This window comes from Canis aureus, chromosome 4 (assembly GCF_053574225.1).
Source record: "Canis aureus isolate CA01 chromosome 4, VMU_Caureus_v.1.0, whole genome shotgun sequence".
Taxonomy (NCBI): domain Eukaryota; kingdom Metazoa; phylum Chordata; class Mammalia; order Carnivora; family Canidae; genus Canis; species Canis aureus.
Window position 1 is genome coordinate 85,791,067 of NC_135614.1, and position 16,482 is coordinate 85,807,548.

The 16,482-nt window shown below is 38.4% G+C and overlaps 1 protein-coding gene across 5 annotated transcripts in view; it reads left to right on the forward strand.

Annotated features, from left to right (window-relative positions):
• The first annotated feature begins 7,458 nt into the window (after positions 1-7,458).
• The window catches only part of CDH18 (cadherin 18), a 951,119-nt gene continuing 942,095 nt past the window's right edge, over positions 7,459-16,482 (forward strand). For 3 of the 5 annotated variants that reach the window (XM_077896372.1, XM_077896374.1, XM_077896375.1), the window contains exon 1: positions 7,459-7,735. The gene's annotated coding sequence lies outside the window, so the exon portion shown is untranslated. The remainder of the gene's footprint in view (positions 7,736-16,482) is intronic. The other 2 variants (XM_077896368.1, XM_077896367.1) reach the window with 1 other exon arrangement.

Sequence of the window (16,482 nt, forward strand, 5' to 3'; positions counted from 1 at the left end):
GGTAGAAAAACCTTCTCACTGCAGAATTACTGTAATCTGCCCCAGAAAGCAAACTAAATTAAGACATCTAAGTAAACATGTCCTTATGGGGAAAGATTATCCACTTTTCTGTACGATAACAATATGACACTCTCTTTTTTTTATATGATGCCACAAAGTCAATAAGCATCCCCATAGATATTTAAGAATCTCACTAAAGCCTGTGATGTTTCTAATACCTGTGTCCAATGCTACAAATCAATCTGGTTCAACATCATGATGTTTCTTTTTTTCTTCCCAGAGATAGAAAGGCCAGATCAGGAACAGCAGCATGTGTTTAAGTAATTTGACAAAATGAAAACCCGGACCACAAAAAAGGAAATGATACACGTGAAGATGAGCAATGCACAAAACTCACTGAAAAACATAGAGACCAGTCACCAGGTTCTATCCCCTTTATATAACGTTCCTCCCTGGGAATACTCTGGTCTCATTGCACTGTGCTTCTTAACACCAGAGGCAGCCCCGGCCGTATGCAACTTCACCTCCAGCACCAGGTCACATCCATCTGCTACCTCCACTTTGGGGAGAGAGAAACTCTAAGCAGAGTTCAGGACACCATGTGGCTCCTACTCTTCTGCTTTGTGGAACACCCCCTGTCTGATTCCCATTTCCATGTTCACTCTCCATTTAAAGTTAGAAAAGTCAAGAGTGTATATAATCCCAACATAAATAAATTACAAAGCCAAATAAATTACAATAAATTTATTACCAGAGCTCAAAAATGGTTTGGGGAAATTGTCATCATGTCCTCTTTGTTGAAACTTTTAACAAGACTTTTGTGATAATCTACCAATGCTTAGTGTTCTAATCACTTCTACAAGAAGAACCCTGGGAACAGGAAACTCCCTTTTGTTTTCCCTTTTAATGTTGATATAGGTGAAAATCTCTTAGACTTTACTAAAAATGGTGTAGCTCTTGCAGAGGCTTTGGTTGTTTTTCTTATTCAGTTGGATCAGATGGCCTTTGACTCTGTGTAGTGGGGGTACTAACTGGGGGAGGTGGGAAGATGTTTATTTCATATTTTATATTTTATAATAATATATAGATTTAAACAGATAAATAAATGACATTTTAATATGACATCAGGATTCTTGGTATTCAGAGCCCTGTACTCATTTCCTATCTCAAAATATACCGTAAGCCAGTAATACTGTGGTTTATTATGACATATTTTATTGATGTTTATTCCTATAGGATTCTTAGTTGCAGATAATAGAACCGGTCTAACCATTCTAGCAGTTAGGAATTTAGTAAGGGTATTATTTTTGTCACAGGCTGGAGAGGTGAACACTGGACTGGGATTCTATATACTCAGACACTACACATTCAGGGAAGGAAATTGAGATAATTTTATGAAAACCCACATACAGATGCTCTTCTAATGGAAATACCACCTTACTTTGCTTGGCATCTAAAACAATAGGGAATAGACCCTATTAATAGGGAATAGACCCTAATAGAGCTTCTGCTCTTCCCCCAAAACCAGATGCAGTCCCTACCATGCTTGCGAGCAGATACGGTCGATAAACCAGCTCGCCTTGCTCATCTCCACTGTCAAGTCTCATGAAGACATATTTGATTGGCAGATAAAAAGACACATGCCAACAAGTTATCTGAAGGTAAACTTAAAATATGTAGATTTTAACTTTAGTACAGGAAGGGCTATAATACAGATGACCTGGGAAAGAAGTTTGAAAGGGTGGAAAGTGTGACTTCCATAGTAATATGTATCAGCTGTGCTCATCTATACTTTGAGTTTTAAATAAATTTAGTGTGAATCTCCTATCACACAACTCAGAAAAATTCAGTGGTTCCCTAACAATCCAAAAGTTTAAATTCTCTTGGGAAACCTTTATTTTGATATCCTCTTTCCATTAAATATCTCATCTTCATTTCTACCCACAACCTGAGAATTGGCTCTCCCTGAGCTGACTCAAAATTGAATCAGTCTCAATCACGATGCACACCACACATGTTTGTATTTTAAAGATTCTGCTGGTATTTTGGTACATTGTGCGGGGTGGGGGGGGAAGGGGTGGGTTGTGAAATTAATGCCAATTACATTTTACTCTTGGCACTTTCACTGTCGATTCCTTTAACCCAGCTCCTCTTCCCATCTGGTCTCTGATGACATGTTGCTCCACCCAAACCCCTATTTCTTTCCTACTGCTCGCCCAGCCACACTTTCAAATCCTCACTATATTTATTTATTTTTTTTATTTTTATTTTTTTACTTATCACCATTTACCTATCTCCTTGGATAACCATAGAAAATTCAAGATAAACTCAGAGAATCTCAACTTTAAAAAATCTAATTCAAAACTTGACAGCTCTCTTCTTGAAAATAATTATGGATCCACATATTTTTATTTTTTAAAAGATTTATTTATTTATTCCTGAGAGATACAGAGAGACAGGCAGAGACACCGGCAGAGGGAGAAGCAGCTCCCTGCGGGGAACCTCATGTGGGACTAGATCCCAGGGCCCTTGGATCATTCCCTGAGCCAAAGGCAGATGCTCAACCACTAAGTCACCCAGGTGCCCCAATGTATCCATATCTTAAAGTAATGGTATTACCCTTAATACAGAGAGAATATCTCATGATCAAAATAATCTAATACACGTGATAATTTAAAAATCACTTAATGAGTTCTTGCTGTGTGGTCATAATTAAAATGCCTATTGTGGATGATAAAACTATGAGATATAATTTCCTTCAAAAATTGCTTATAGTCTTTAGAAAGCTAAAATTTACGAGTCCACGGAAACTTAAAGGAGTAGATAACAGTAATACACAATGATACAAAAGGTAGAGGTACTCTGTACTACTAAACATAAGTAAAATGAAAATGTTAATATTTAAGTGAAAATGATGGCTTGTCATTACCAAAGGAACCTATTAACTTTGTAACTTGCTCTTCCATTGAATAGACATTTCCTGATAACACATTAATAAGGAAAATCTGTCTTCATAGGTTAATGTTTGAAATCCACAAATCATACTTCAAAAGTAAAAGAAGGCATTTTCAAAAATCAAACTGTTGTATTTGACAAACTTTAGATGCTTTGCGGTTAAAAACATTGTAAACACCTGCAATAAATTCCTCTTGAATGTACAAGTGCATATTATTTAATAAAGCAGAAGCTTGTCAATATTCTCCAGGTTAAACATATTATTATGAAAATTTCAAAAATTCAAATTCAAGGGTTTAAATCCATAGTTCTTTACATTTGATATGATTCCTCATTATTAAAAAATAACTGGTGGCACTTGGGTGGCTCAGGTGGGTTAAGCATCCGACTCTTGATTTCGGGTCAGGTCATGATCTCAGGGTCATGGGATGGAGCTCCGCCCCCCAGCACAGAGCCTGTTTTTCTCATTCTCTCCTTCTGCTTGAAGCCTCAACAGGGCCCTCAGAGAAGCTGAGCCCAACTGCCTCTTGGTAAGGTCCCCACCGAAACTTAGCTCAGCAGCTATTCCTAATCCACAACAATTCTCCCCCAACCCTGCTATCCACCCTGAAATACCCCCAATAGTCATCTTTCCTCTCAGCACATGACTTTTGCAGTTTTTGAACATGAGCTTCCTATCTTCATATTCATCCTTTTGATACTCGAGTTTTGATTTCATTTATTTTTTTCCTCCCCAACCTATTCCGATTATATGACCCACAGATCAATATCCAGATTATTATTTTCTATTGTGTTATGTATGGGTTTCCAAAAGTGCAATATTATTGAGATAGAGACTTTGAAATTCATCAGACACTTACTAATTGTTTCCTCGGACAAGGTAATTAACCTCTTCAAGCTTCCCTTTCTTTGGATGTAAAATATGATAATGTGTATTTCACAGAGTGTTAAATGAGGTAAGGTTTGCACACTTATTAGCTCAGAACTTACCAAGGACTCCAAAAATAGAAATTATTTTATTGTCATTCATTGAACAATTTATGTCAGGCCTAGTTCTAAAATATATGACGGAAAAAATGTTAGACAAAGCCAATTCTTTTCCTTCGCGGAGCTGACGCTGTTGTAAAAAATTGTATGAAACAAATAAGCAAACACATTAAGAAATTAAGAAAGGATGGTTTCTACAACACAGAGAGATGGAGAAGAAGTGTGTGTGCCATCATTTGCCTTTTTTTCTTAGTCAGCCATCTTTGTTGAAAAATTAAAGTCTTTCTAAGCTGAACGTCTCCTTGGGAGGTCACAAAGTTTGTAGAGACTTTATTTCGGAAGGAATGTCTTTCAATATTAGTTCATTCTGTTCTTTTCCCACCGTGAACACACTGGTTCTCCTTTCATTTTCCTGAAGGAGACATTCGCAATGGTCTCCCTAGTGGTTATTCACGTTCACCAGAGTCCAGTAAAAACTACAAAACTACACATTTTCATTAAATTGAGATGATCATAGCTCAGTTCACATTTTATCATTTTCTCAGTGATATCTAAAAATATATATAAATGTAAAAATATAAATACATATATTTATACATACATATAAATGTATATAAATATATATTTATCACTGTATCATATGTAAAAATATATAACTATATCATATAGATAGATATCTATATATAGATATAGTATAACTATAACTATAGTTATATATAACATATATATAAATAAATATATTTTATATATATAAATAAAATATATTTTATTATATAATATATATATATTATATGTTTATTTCTATATAAATGGAATTTATATAGAAATAAATATATAAAGGCTCCCAATTACCTAGTTACCCTCAGCCTGGCATCCAAGGTTTTCATTCTTTTTCTCTTTCCGGTCATACCTCACAGGCACCGTGTGTTTGGACCACACACCCCATTTTGCTCTTCCTACAGTGGCCCTGACACTTCTCCATCCCCTCTTCCTTTGCCTCTATAGTTTTCCTTATGTTTCCCTCTTCCCTTTGTTGAGTTGTTGTTTTCCCCTCTTACTGTAATTTGTTCTTAATTCTCTTTGATAATCATTATAAATGCCATGTTTTTTTTTAAGGAGTCTCCCAATGTCCCAGAGGAAGTATGATCTTTATGATCTTGCTTTTGAGTACTTGTGGCTCCTTGAACAACTGTTTAAAAAGGTAGTAGTCCCCCTCTCTGGTATTTTATTGACTTGGGAAGGCCTTACCTCCCTTCTGCTTGTAAGACCCCGGAAGATTGACCACTGAAATACCAAGAGCACAGAAAACACTGCTCCCTCCTTTACTTAATTACTTTTCTATCATTGAGAGTACAAGGTCTGATACAAAGAGTTGCTCAATAAATATTTGCTGAACTGAGTCAATTAAATCAAGGAACTTCGCCTCTAATAAGTGTTACAACGCTCTATAATTTGGACTTTAATTGAGTGTAACTCCGTGATCACGCATACCAGTTGGCCTTTCTGGTCTTCATTTACAGGACACCTTAGCATACATTATTTGTTTTTATTTGTATTTGTAATAATACACATTGTTTGTATTTATTTGTATTTATTTTTATTTTTTATTTTTTTTTGTATTTATTTTTATTTGTTTTTATTTTATTTGTATATGATGGTGGAGGCGGGAACTCCCATGACTACTGCCTGGAATTGAATTCCAACCAGGAACTGAGGTGTAGTTAAGCATTCCTCCACAACTTGCATTTAATGAGGGCAGTAATGTATTATCACAAAGAAAAAGTAAGTAAAAGGTTGCTTGACCAGGCAGTGTGAGATTGAGATATGCAATCATCCCCTACTTAGAAATCAAGAGAGACTGCATTTCTAGGATTTGGAGGAGGTCACCTCTCAGATATGACCGCAGGCTAACCCACAAGCTGGACCCCAGCAACCAGAAGCTCCTCACCATCTCCCTGCCCTAAAACACAAGTGCTGCCCACCGTTGATCCCCCCGGGGGGCATTGATTGAGGGGTGCAGCCTTGAGACAGCAAGGTGTTGAGAGCCTCTGGATGACATGCATAAGGGAACTAGGTCCAAGCCTCATGTAAACTTTTAAGATCCCAGCAGGTGCATTTGGAGGACCATTTGCCTTGTGTGGCTGAAGGCAAGCCTCCTCTATAAGTTCCCTTGCTTAGTTTTTTTAGGTTTTATTTATTTATTTATTAGAGAGAGAGCGCGAGAACCCAAGCAGGGGGAGCAGCAGAGGGAGAAGCAGGCTCCACAAGGAGCAGGGAGCCTGACGCGAGCCTCAATCCCAGGACCCTGGGATCATGCCCTGAGCTGAAGGCAGACACTAGCCTTCAGGTGTCTGAGGCCAAGCCCCCTGAGCCAGCCAGGTGCCCCAGTTCCCTTGCTTATTACACCTGCCAGCTGCCAACCTGGAGCAGGTGGTTGAGTCTTTCGTGGCCCTCTGTGTGCAGGGGCCAGTGTGCAAGCCCACACTAACTTGAACTCAAATGCGCCCCCCCCAGCCCCCACCATCTACCCCCACCCCCACCCCAGGAAGCATGTGGAGAATGAAAAACCCATCTGCTCTTCACTGGTTTGTTGGCTTCTTTATTATGGTCAGTTCCAGCCGCTGAGCAGGGAACCTGTCACTTTAAGGATAAAATCCCCTTAACCTTGAAGGGAGGAATCAGGTGTGAAAAGCTCTGTTTGATGCATTCAGAGGGATCCTTTTGTAGGTTTATGCTTTCAAATTGAAGATACATGCACAAGTCTGACTCAGGCTCAAGTTCAAAAATATCTACAAACACCGCCCCTCTGATGAGAAACAAACATACAGATCACTTTTTTCCCCCTAAAATAAAATGAATACTTTTTTCACATCCATCAACGTAATGGGGTTTTCTTTAAGGATCCCATCCATACAGGTTAATGAAGGCAGAGTTTCTGGCCAGAAAACAAAACAAAACAAAACAAAAAAATTGTCAGTATATTGCAATTTTTTTTTTCTCCCTCTGGGATTTTTTTTTTCCTTATGTATCGAACTTGGAAAGATTTTAACAGAGTGCATCTCTGTGGTAATTTGTAAATGAGGGGGACTAGCAGGTGTGTGGTCATGAATTGCTGCAGGCAGGACGAGAAGGGGTACCTTTTAAAGATGCCACAATCTGCGATCACGCTAAACTTGCTGTGAGCCTGTGCCCTCCGAAACCCTACCCCTAAGGGAGAGGGAATAATGCAAAATACTTCCTTAAGCTTCTGGCAAAACTCTTACTGTTTGGAGCACTCTTGGAGAAGGCTCCTGGGACGAGCAGCGGCATCCTTGCTATCGATTGGCTGGTTAAATAGAGGACTATTAGCTCCAGACAGGCTGGATTGATTACACAGCAGCAGCAGCAGCAGCAGCAGCAGCAGCAGCAGCAGCAAGAGCAGGAGCTTAGAGAGAGAGAGAGAGAGAGAGAGAGAGAGAGAGAGAGGGAGGGAGGGAGATAGGGAGGGAGGGAGGGACGCAAGGTGGGGAGGAGGCAGTGCACGTTTCAGAGCATCACGATGTGACTGCTGCTGCCCTGAGCTCGCTGCCTCCTTCCTCAGTCAACAACTTACTGAGATGCCTTTTCTTTTACAAGAGGCTGTCAGCTTCCAGCAAGAGAGAAAAGACTTCACCTTGGAATAATAGTTCATCTCACTCCTGCATCCTTAAAGAGGATTTTGAAAAGAAAAAGAAAACAACAACAAAAAAAGCAAGTCCCCTCTCCAGCCCCACTTTGTTCCAGAAACGAACAGAAAACAGTTCACATGCTCCAGGTAAGGAAATTTATTATTATTATTATTATTATTATTATTATTATTATTATTTATTTTAAATCTCTGATTGCTTTTTAGTCATTCACAGTAACATATATCGTAGCTTTGCATGCTTTAAAAACTGAGTTTTTGGGGATGTCTTAGAGTCGATGCCAGGCACAGGCATGTGGATTGAGGAATGTGTTCAGACATGTTTCTATGAATGTATTTGCGATTTTATCTCCGGGTCCAGATAAGTTTTATTTCTAAGATCACTAGATGGTAAGTTTATATAGCAGGTACTCTGTTTGGGAAAAAAAAAAAAAAAAAGAAAGAAAGAAAGAAAGACAGAAGCAAAATACACATGAAAAGGAGCATTTTCGGGGGACAGCCTTAAGATATGTTCACTTATATTGTTCTTAGCTGTTCAACAACTTTATGAAGAAAATAGCAGATCCCCGAAGACGGTGACCGTGTTAACTGTGTACTATCCCATTTCATGCGGACGTAGGAGCTACAGTGCTTTCAGTGACTGTCAGTTGTTTTTTTTTTTTTTTTTTCTGTATCTGTCCTTTACAATCTTAACTCTTGAACATAAGCATGATGTGTCTTAAATGATGTGACCTTAGACTGCCACCTTATTATAGCTGAGTTATTGACGGCCAGCATTGGGTCTTAAAGTACTGGGCTAAGGCTAAGAAATGTGCCTCTGGAGACGTGCAGCTCTTCTAGAGTCCATTGCTAGAGCTGCAGTCAGCTCCATCAATATTTTAAGTGTCAGTGATGGTGTATGCTGGACCAGTGTCTGTGAATATAAAGAAACTTTGCACATATTAAAGCCTCTGCTGGGAACGGGATTTTTTTTTTTTTTTCTCTTTTAAGGGAAGGAAGAGATTGGATGGCACAGACACAGCAGGCTGGGGCAATGCAGTACTGATGTTGCTGCTTGACCTTAGGTTTACAGGTCGGTTGCTAAATGGGCAGCATGGTCATATCAGACACGAATGATGAACTCCATCCCTCCTGGAACGAACATGGTCTATGGGATTTTTGATGTCCACTTATTGGCTTTTGGGTCAATACGGAGAGATATTTTATCCTGAGCTCCTCGGATTGTGGTTTTGAGTGAAGTTCCCTGAGTCACTAATCAAAGATCAAACTGCCAGCTGCGATAGGTCGGCAAAACTTTTTAATATGTTGTTCAGCGTTTCAAATAATAGCAAGATTGCCTGTACCCTGGGGAGCCGGCCTAGCCGAAGTTAGGAATATTACACACCCTGAATGCCTGCATCTGCATCTGTGTTTAACCCTTGCTTGTCTGTTGCATAGAACTACATATGTGAAAAACACGATTTTTCATGACCTCTATTTTGTCTTTTCAGTGTGGGATGAGGTTTGAATGCCTCATAATAGTATAGATATTATAGCTACCCAGATATTCACATTGACACCACCAGATCGGAAGGGGATAATTGTCATAAAATTTTGTAAAGGGCAGTTTGTCTGAAAGCATAGAAATATGTATTAGAGGATATTTCATATTTTTAATCAAATCATTTTGACAAAACAATTATATGCCTCTCTTTTGAGTATTATGTTCGAAAAATTAATACCAAACTATTGACAGAGGAAGGTGACAAGTGCTGAGGACCAAATATATATACATATATTCATATGTAAAGAGAGAGAGAGTTTATAAAGCAAGAGTTTATATATATTGCATATATGTGCAAGTATTATATCAAATCCTCACATAGCCTTTGTCATAAGCCTATCATAATCTGGCTTAACTATTGATTTGCATATCAAGAATGATGTTACCTTTTTACCCAATGTATCCAAAATCGTGCTCTTAATTAATCGTGCTCTTAATCTTAATCGTGCTCTTAATCGTGCTCTTAATTCCATTTTATTGTTTCTACAAACAGTCTGATATATCTGCTCAAAGGAAGGATATAATCAAGATTTACCTAACTCCTCTACTCATGTTTAAATTTAATGCACAGTTATTTAAAATTCCATAGCCTTTGTTGCAATAATCTTAGGTGTCTAACCTAGTTATACAGTCCAGTTACCTTATAGCACTTACCGGTGGGTTATATTGAGGTTTTCACCAAGCAGAAAACTAATTCTTAGTTGCATTGTGTGTTTTTTATGAGACCATTAATATTTTAGCATAGGTGGATGTAAGCATCCATACTTATTTTTTTTCTATGAACGGGCAGGTTTTTCCTTTAGAAAGAGTTTTAAAGTCTTTTCTGAACTGTGTGCCTCTTGCACTTATGCATTCCTCTCAGCTTATCCTAAGTGTTTCTCTCTCTCTCTCTCCTATCTCTCTCTTTTTTTGTTTTATCTTAAAAATTCTGTAATTACTCCTGTGAGAGATTTAGTTCCCCAATCTTCTTAATAGGATGTTGTGCCATGATTGGAAACAAAATAAATTCATTTTTAAATCACATTTTAGACTTGCAGGCACATAATGAACATGTCTCCTGCACCCAGCAAGCAGGATCAAGGCTCACGAGTGCTCTAGCGTCATAGAGGCATCACGTATAGCAGCTTCCTTAATCAATTTTTGGTTTTTACTTTTCTTTGCATTTTGGGGAAGGCTCCACTTGACCCTTTATCCTACCTTCTGTTTACTCCCATAGTATCAGGTATGGTTGTTGATGACTCACTTGAGCCGTAGTGAACCAAAAAGAATCAAGAGAGTATCTTCTGTTTTTATAGGTATCTGAACCATTAGGGGGCTCTTTCTTCCTACATTATACTCAGCAAACCACCGAGAGAGATTACACAGCTTTCTTGAAGCATTTTCCCTGTGTTTAGAATATAAGTGGTGCTAGAAGTAGCTTACTTCTCCTTTCCACAGGCAAGCATTTCAGATTCATAAGAATTTCCTGTTTTCATGGGAAAGCGAATTTATCCTATGCCGTCTCAATTTATCCTCTTTAGAATTACCTTGTATAATAAAATGCTCTATCTTTGGAAATAACAAAGGTTCACAATAGCGAAGTGGCCAGCGTTAGACCCGTTTAAAGATGATGTGTTATGCAGCAAGTATCATGAGAGATGTTAAAGTATGGGAAAGCTGCAGGGAAGAAAGTTCCTTCGCAATCATCTGCAAATATCTGAGAGCATGAGTGACTCTGGGCTCACCTGCAATTTGCTTTCAGCAGAAGAGAACAGCAGGCAGCCAAAAGAATATGACTTGTTTTCTGCAAAAATAGACATGGGCGAATTGGAAATAATAGGATGCTTTCATGAGCCATATGCATGCAGGGCACGTATTTTTAAATTCTGATTTTTTTTTTTTCCTTTATCACAGTAAATGAAGTTTTCATGAATATACACAGAGGGTGATGCAGGCAGCCGAGTTGGGTGGGGGGAGAGTGTTTTCCTGCGTCACTTTGAAAGCCAGACTTTCTCACTGAATGGAATCACATCCCTCCCACAGCCACAGCAGCCACAGATGCCCCCTGATGGTATAACTTGTTTGGGGATCAGTCAACACTTAATGTCTCTGTGCAGCAGCACTCTAGTTAGTGGGTCGAGGACTTTTATCAAAGGATGCTATCCCCTTGGAAAGACTGAGAGCTGGCATGGGCTTGTGAGAGACCTTTCTTTTGGGAAGTGAAAGAGGGGGACGTGTTGGGGGCAGTGAATCATGGAATTCCAATCCAGCATTGATCGGCAACCTGATGTATCAGCGTAAAGAATCATTGCTTAAATAAGATGAGGAGCTGAACAGGGCACAGGTATTTCCTTTACTGGTACTTTGGAAGTAAGCATGCAAGCATTTTATTCTTTGGAAGCCTACATACATTGAAGAGGGTAAATTTTCAATACAACTAGTTGTGTGGGGATCATTCCAAGTCCTTCTGGAACAGGCTGGTATACATCCGAATGCAGTTCTTTCTCACAAAGTTAGCTCTCAGTAATGTGAATGACCTGGTAATAAGACCTGAATGGGGATCTTCCGGCTGCCAGTTTTAGGTAACAAGTATGAAAAATATTTTAAGGGCTTGGTTTCTTCTAATAAGAGGTCATCTTTCTTTTCTCTTAAAGTTAGAATAGCGTTGACAATGGAGAAAAGGGCCGACATTGAAAATAGATAAGTAAATGGGAATGCCTTGGCTGTACATGATTTATGTTGCTGGATTTTACCCAAGAGATAAATATAACGATGCAAGTTAAATATTCATGTTTTCCATTTAACGGTGAAGAAGTGGAAATCATGCCCCTGAAGTGTAGCAGTTCCCTATGTCACGTGGTATGAGAGAAATGTGAAAAGTAGGCAAATGAGTAATAGGTAACGACTGATGTAATGGCCTAACATCAAGTTTCCAAAGGAAGTGAGATAGCTCTGTCCTGTTGAGTTTGACCTAATGGGCTAAGATGGATGATGTTAATAATTAGAAAGCATAGGTTTGTTTATATTTATCATTGTTGCACTTACCAATGAACTGAGTTACACTCTCCAAAAGCCCTCCTAGGACTGTTCATCTTTCTGAAACTATATGTGTGCACAGTTGGGTAGAGTTGTCTGTGTGCATAGGGATGTCATTGCTTTTGTAGCAGTTGAATTATACAAAAATATAGTCAGTTCTACTGTGTGACGTGTTCTGTATTTTCCATTCCGACCTTAATATATTATCCTCACTGTTCACCCCCCCACCATACATTCACACACATATCCAGACCATTTGATTATCTCTAGATATTTTATATTAGAATTTGCTTAGCTTTGGCCTTAGGTGGATCCATATTATGCCTTTTCTAATGGCTGGTGTATTCAGTCCATTAGACCGTGTCTTGAGTCATGTGTCTGAATTCTTAAACTTTGCTGTTTACTGGCTTCCAGTCGCTCTAAATAGTAAATGAGAGGATTTGGATTCAGAATCACTGACACTAGTGGAAAATAATGTATTATTAGACCAATACATATATTTTATTAATTATAGAGTAGATCATATATAGGTAGAAATAAGGACGTTACCTCTTGTCTCGAAGATCTACAAAGGCTGCTCATCTCCAGTTATCTACTCACACCCGTGCTTGGCAGAAATCAAGAAAATCATAGACGATCCAATAGTAAACCGTAGTGTATGATGACTGGCATTTTAGAGCAGGTGTGGCAAATGGGTTTCCAACATCTATGCCACGTACATTTTTTTTTTTAATGAATAGATGTGAATTTTTAGATCAGTATTAGGTTTACCGACAAATGAGAAGCAAGAACATAGAGTTCCCATATACGCCCTTACCTCCATCTCCCCTGCCCTGCTAGTTTCCCCTTTTGTGATGATCTTGCCTTCCTGTGGGACGTTTATTACAATGAAGGAACCATTACTCACAAATCACATTAGCTGAAGTCCATAGTTGACCTTAGGGTTCACTCTTATTATTGTATATTCCTTGGGTTTTGACAAATGGATAACGACATGTACCCACCATTATAGTTACGTGTAGAACACTTTCACTGCTCTAAATTCCCCTGTACTCCAACTCTATAGGTTTTTCTCTTTCCCTTCCTCCTATCTTCCCTCCCCTAGAACCTCTGATCTTCCAACTGTCTTTACAAGGATTTCATGTTGTTGGAGTCATGCAGCAGGTGGTCTTTTCAAAGGTTGGCTTCTTTCACTTCCAAGGTGCCTTTTCCTGTGGTTTCTCCGTGTCTTTGGGGGGCTTGGTAGCTCACTTCCTTATATTGCTGAAAAACATCCCATTGTACTTATTCACCAATTTATTTATTCATTCACCTCCTGAAGATCATTTTAATTGCTTCCAATTTTGACAGTTATGAATACAGCCACTACACATATTTATGTGCAGGTTTTTGTGTGGACATAAGTTTTTAGTTCATTTGGGTAAATATCAATAAGCATGATTGTTTGTTCATATGGCAAAACTGTATTTAGTTTGCCCAACTGTCCTTGGAAATGGCAATACCATTTCACATTCCCACCAGCAATAAATAAGGATTCCCATTGCTCCACATCCCTGCTCCACATCCCAATTTGGTGTTGTCAGTGTTATAGATTTTAGTCATTCTAATAGATAGGTAGTTTATCTTGCTGTTTTCTTTTATTTTTAAAATAATTTATTTATTTATTCATGAGAGAGGCAGGGGGGCAGAGGAGAAGCAGGCTCCCTGCAGAGAGCCTGATGTGGGACTTGATCCTGGGACTCCAGGATCATGCCCTGAGCCAAAGGCAGACACTCAACCGCTGGGCCTCCCAGGCATCCCAATCTTGCTGTTTTCAGGAGTGCTTTTGATTTGTAATAACTGCTTCTGCTGTGTGGAGAATAATTCTAAGGTACATCACGGGTCTTCAGGAGACATGTCCATAACTAACTGGTAATGATTCCTTGTCAATTCTTTTTTTTTTTTTTTTTTTTTCTTTTTTCTTTTGTAGAACAGGATGTGTGTGCATTTGGAGGGAAGGCAAGGGAGTCCGTATTTGTAACATATTTGCCATTCATCATTTAGGGCTCTGGTGGAATGAATGAGTAAATTAGAGCAATCAAATAATTCAATCCCACATTTGTCAATTATCAAGATAGCAACAATCACTGTCTATTTTTTTTAAGATTTATTTATTTATTTATTCATGAGAGACAAACAGAGAGGGAAGCAGAGACACAGGCAGAGGGAAAAGCAGGCTTCCTGCAGGGAGCCTGACGTGGGACTCGATCCCGGGTCTCCAGGATCACACCCTGGGCCGAGGAGAGTGCTAAACCACTAAGCCACCCGGGCCCCCCTCACTGTCTATTTTTAGAGCACTGTGATTGAACTAAGGAGCAGAATTCAGCATTTTATATTCCATAATATACTTTCTAACCATATTTCTCTGGTGGCTGGAAAAGGCTGGCTTCAGATCACTTGGAAGAATCCAAAAATCTTAAGGGATGCCTGGGTGGCTCATTAGGCTAAGGGTTGGTCTTCAGTTCAGGTTATGATCTCAGAGTCCTGGGATTGAGTCCCTACTGTTGGGCTCCCTCTTCAGGAAGGAACCTGTTTCCCCCTTTGCCTGTAGCTCTGCCTGCTTGTGCATGTGCATTCTCTCTCTCTCTCTCTCTCTCTCTCTGATAAATAAATAAATAAATAAATAAATAAATAAATAAATAAATAAATAACAAATAAATAAATAAAATCTTTAAAAAAATCCAGAATCCTTGGGCAGATTGAGATTCTTCATAATCTGGCCTCAACCAAAATTTCTGACATTATTGCTGATTACCCTGAGCTCAAGCTAAACTGTATTTTCCTTCTCCCCCAAAGTATCCTCAATGTTTGCCTCTGATGATCTTGATTTAATTTATCTTTATTGCCTTCTCCAGAGATTCAAACCTTACCCATCTTTCTACAAATCCTTGAGAATTCCTTTAACTTTAATCACATAAGACCTTGCATTATTAACTAAACATTTATTGGGTCTGTACCATATCCTTCTATTCAAACTATATGATTCAGGAATAGAAAGAAAATCCTTTATTTTTTTTTCCAGTAAACAACATGCATTGTCCATGCTACCCATTAATGTCTATGAGTTGAAGGAATAAATTTTTTAAATGTTCTTATTAGCACAAAATATGTAAATGATTTTTGAGAATATTTCTATGTCTCCAATATCCTTTTCGTCTTCTGTCCTTTCATTATATATTTTTTTAAAGGAGGGCAATGCAGTGGGCTTAAAGGCCTTGTGTTCTAATCATCTCATGACGGATGGGTTGATCTTATAAAACTTATATCCATGCCGCTGACCTGCTCTGCACCTACTCTCCTGAATTCTCATTGAAACAACATCCACTTGTATTATGGTAAACTACTATGCATACAACCCTTACAGATAGAAAGCACCTTGGATGGATATGGGGTCATTATGCAATGTATATCATCAGAGATGTCTCAGAAAATAAAACTTAAAGTATTCGGTAAGAGAGCACTTTTAGGCAGAGAGTACAAGGTGGAGATGTGTATATGCTCCCTTTTGGGGCATGGATTTGAATTTAAAAGGTATTGAAATGAGAGCCAAAGGATTGTGCTGTTTTGCTAACATGCTAATTAAATTTTGGAAGGTTTCTTGAAACAATACAGAGATAAGAGTGTATATGAGGCATAAATAAAACCACTGGTTTCTGAAGATGTTTAGATTCCTGCATAAGAACAGACTGGAAAAGCATTTAAGATGTCATTGTCCTCCGTGCCACCATCTCCTTTGTGAGTTACTGTGTATGTCGGCGTATTTATTCCTTATAAATTGACTTATATTCTGCAATGCCCTTTCTTGACGTTCATTTAATAATTTATTGTGCTTTTAATATTCTTTTTCATAAAGTTTAGTTGTTGGCTGATAGAGGTACCCAGAGTATCATGTCTACCATCTAGTTATCGAATGCTTCTGTCATAAATCAATATAACTTTAACTTCTTGGCCGGAACTAGAGAACTTTTCAATTCGTTGCCAAGAATACTCCTTGATAAACTGTTCCTTAAATCTACTGAGGACAGAACACTGTGACCCATAGCAGCAAAATTATCAGTGAGAACACTAGAAGTTTTCCAGAATAAATTTTCTGAAGCTCGATTTTGAAATTCATTTGATAAAGGGAAAAGGGGAATGGTGAGATGAATTTCAAATCCAGGTCTTTCTGTCCCTGAAGCACATTAAAAAAAAAAAAACAAAAAAAAAAAACACAACAACAAAAAATCAAATGTCATGTTGTGTCACCTCTCTTACTCTAGAACCACAGAGAATCTTTTTG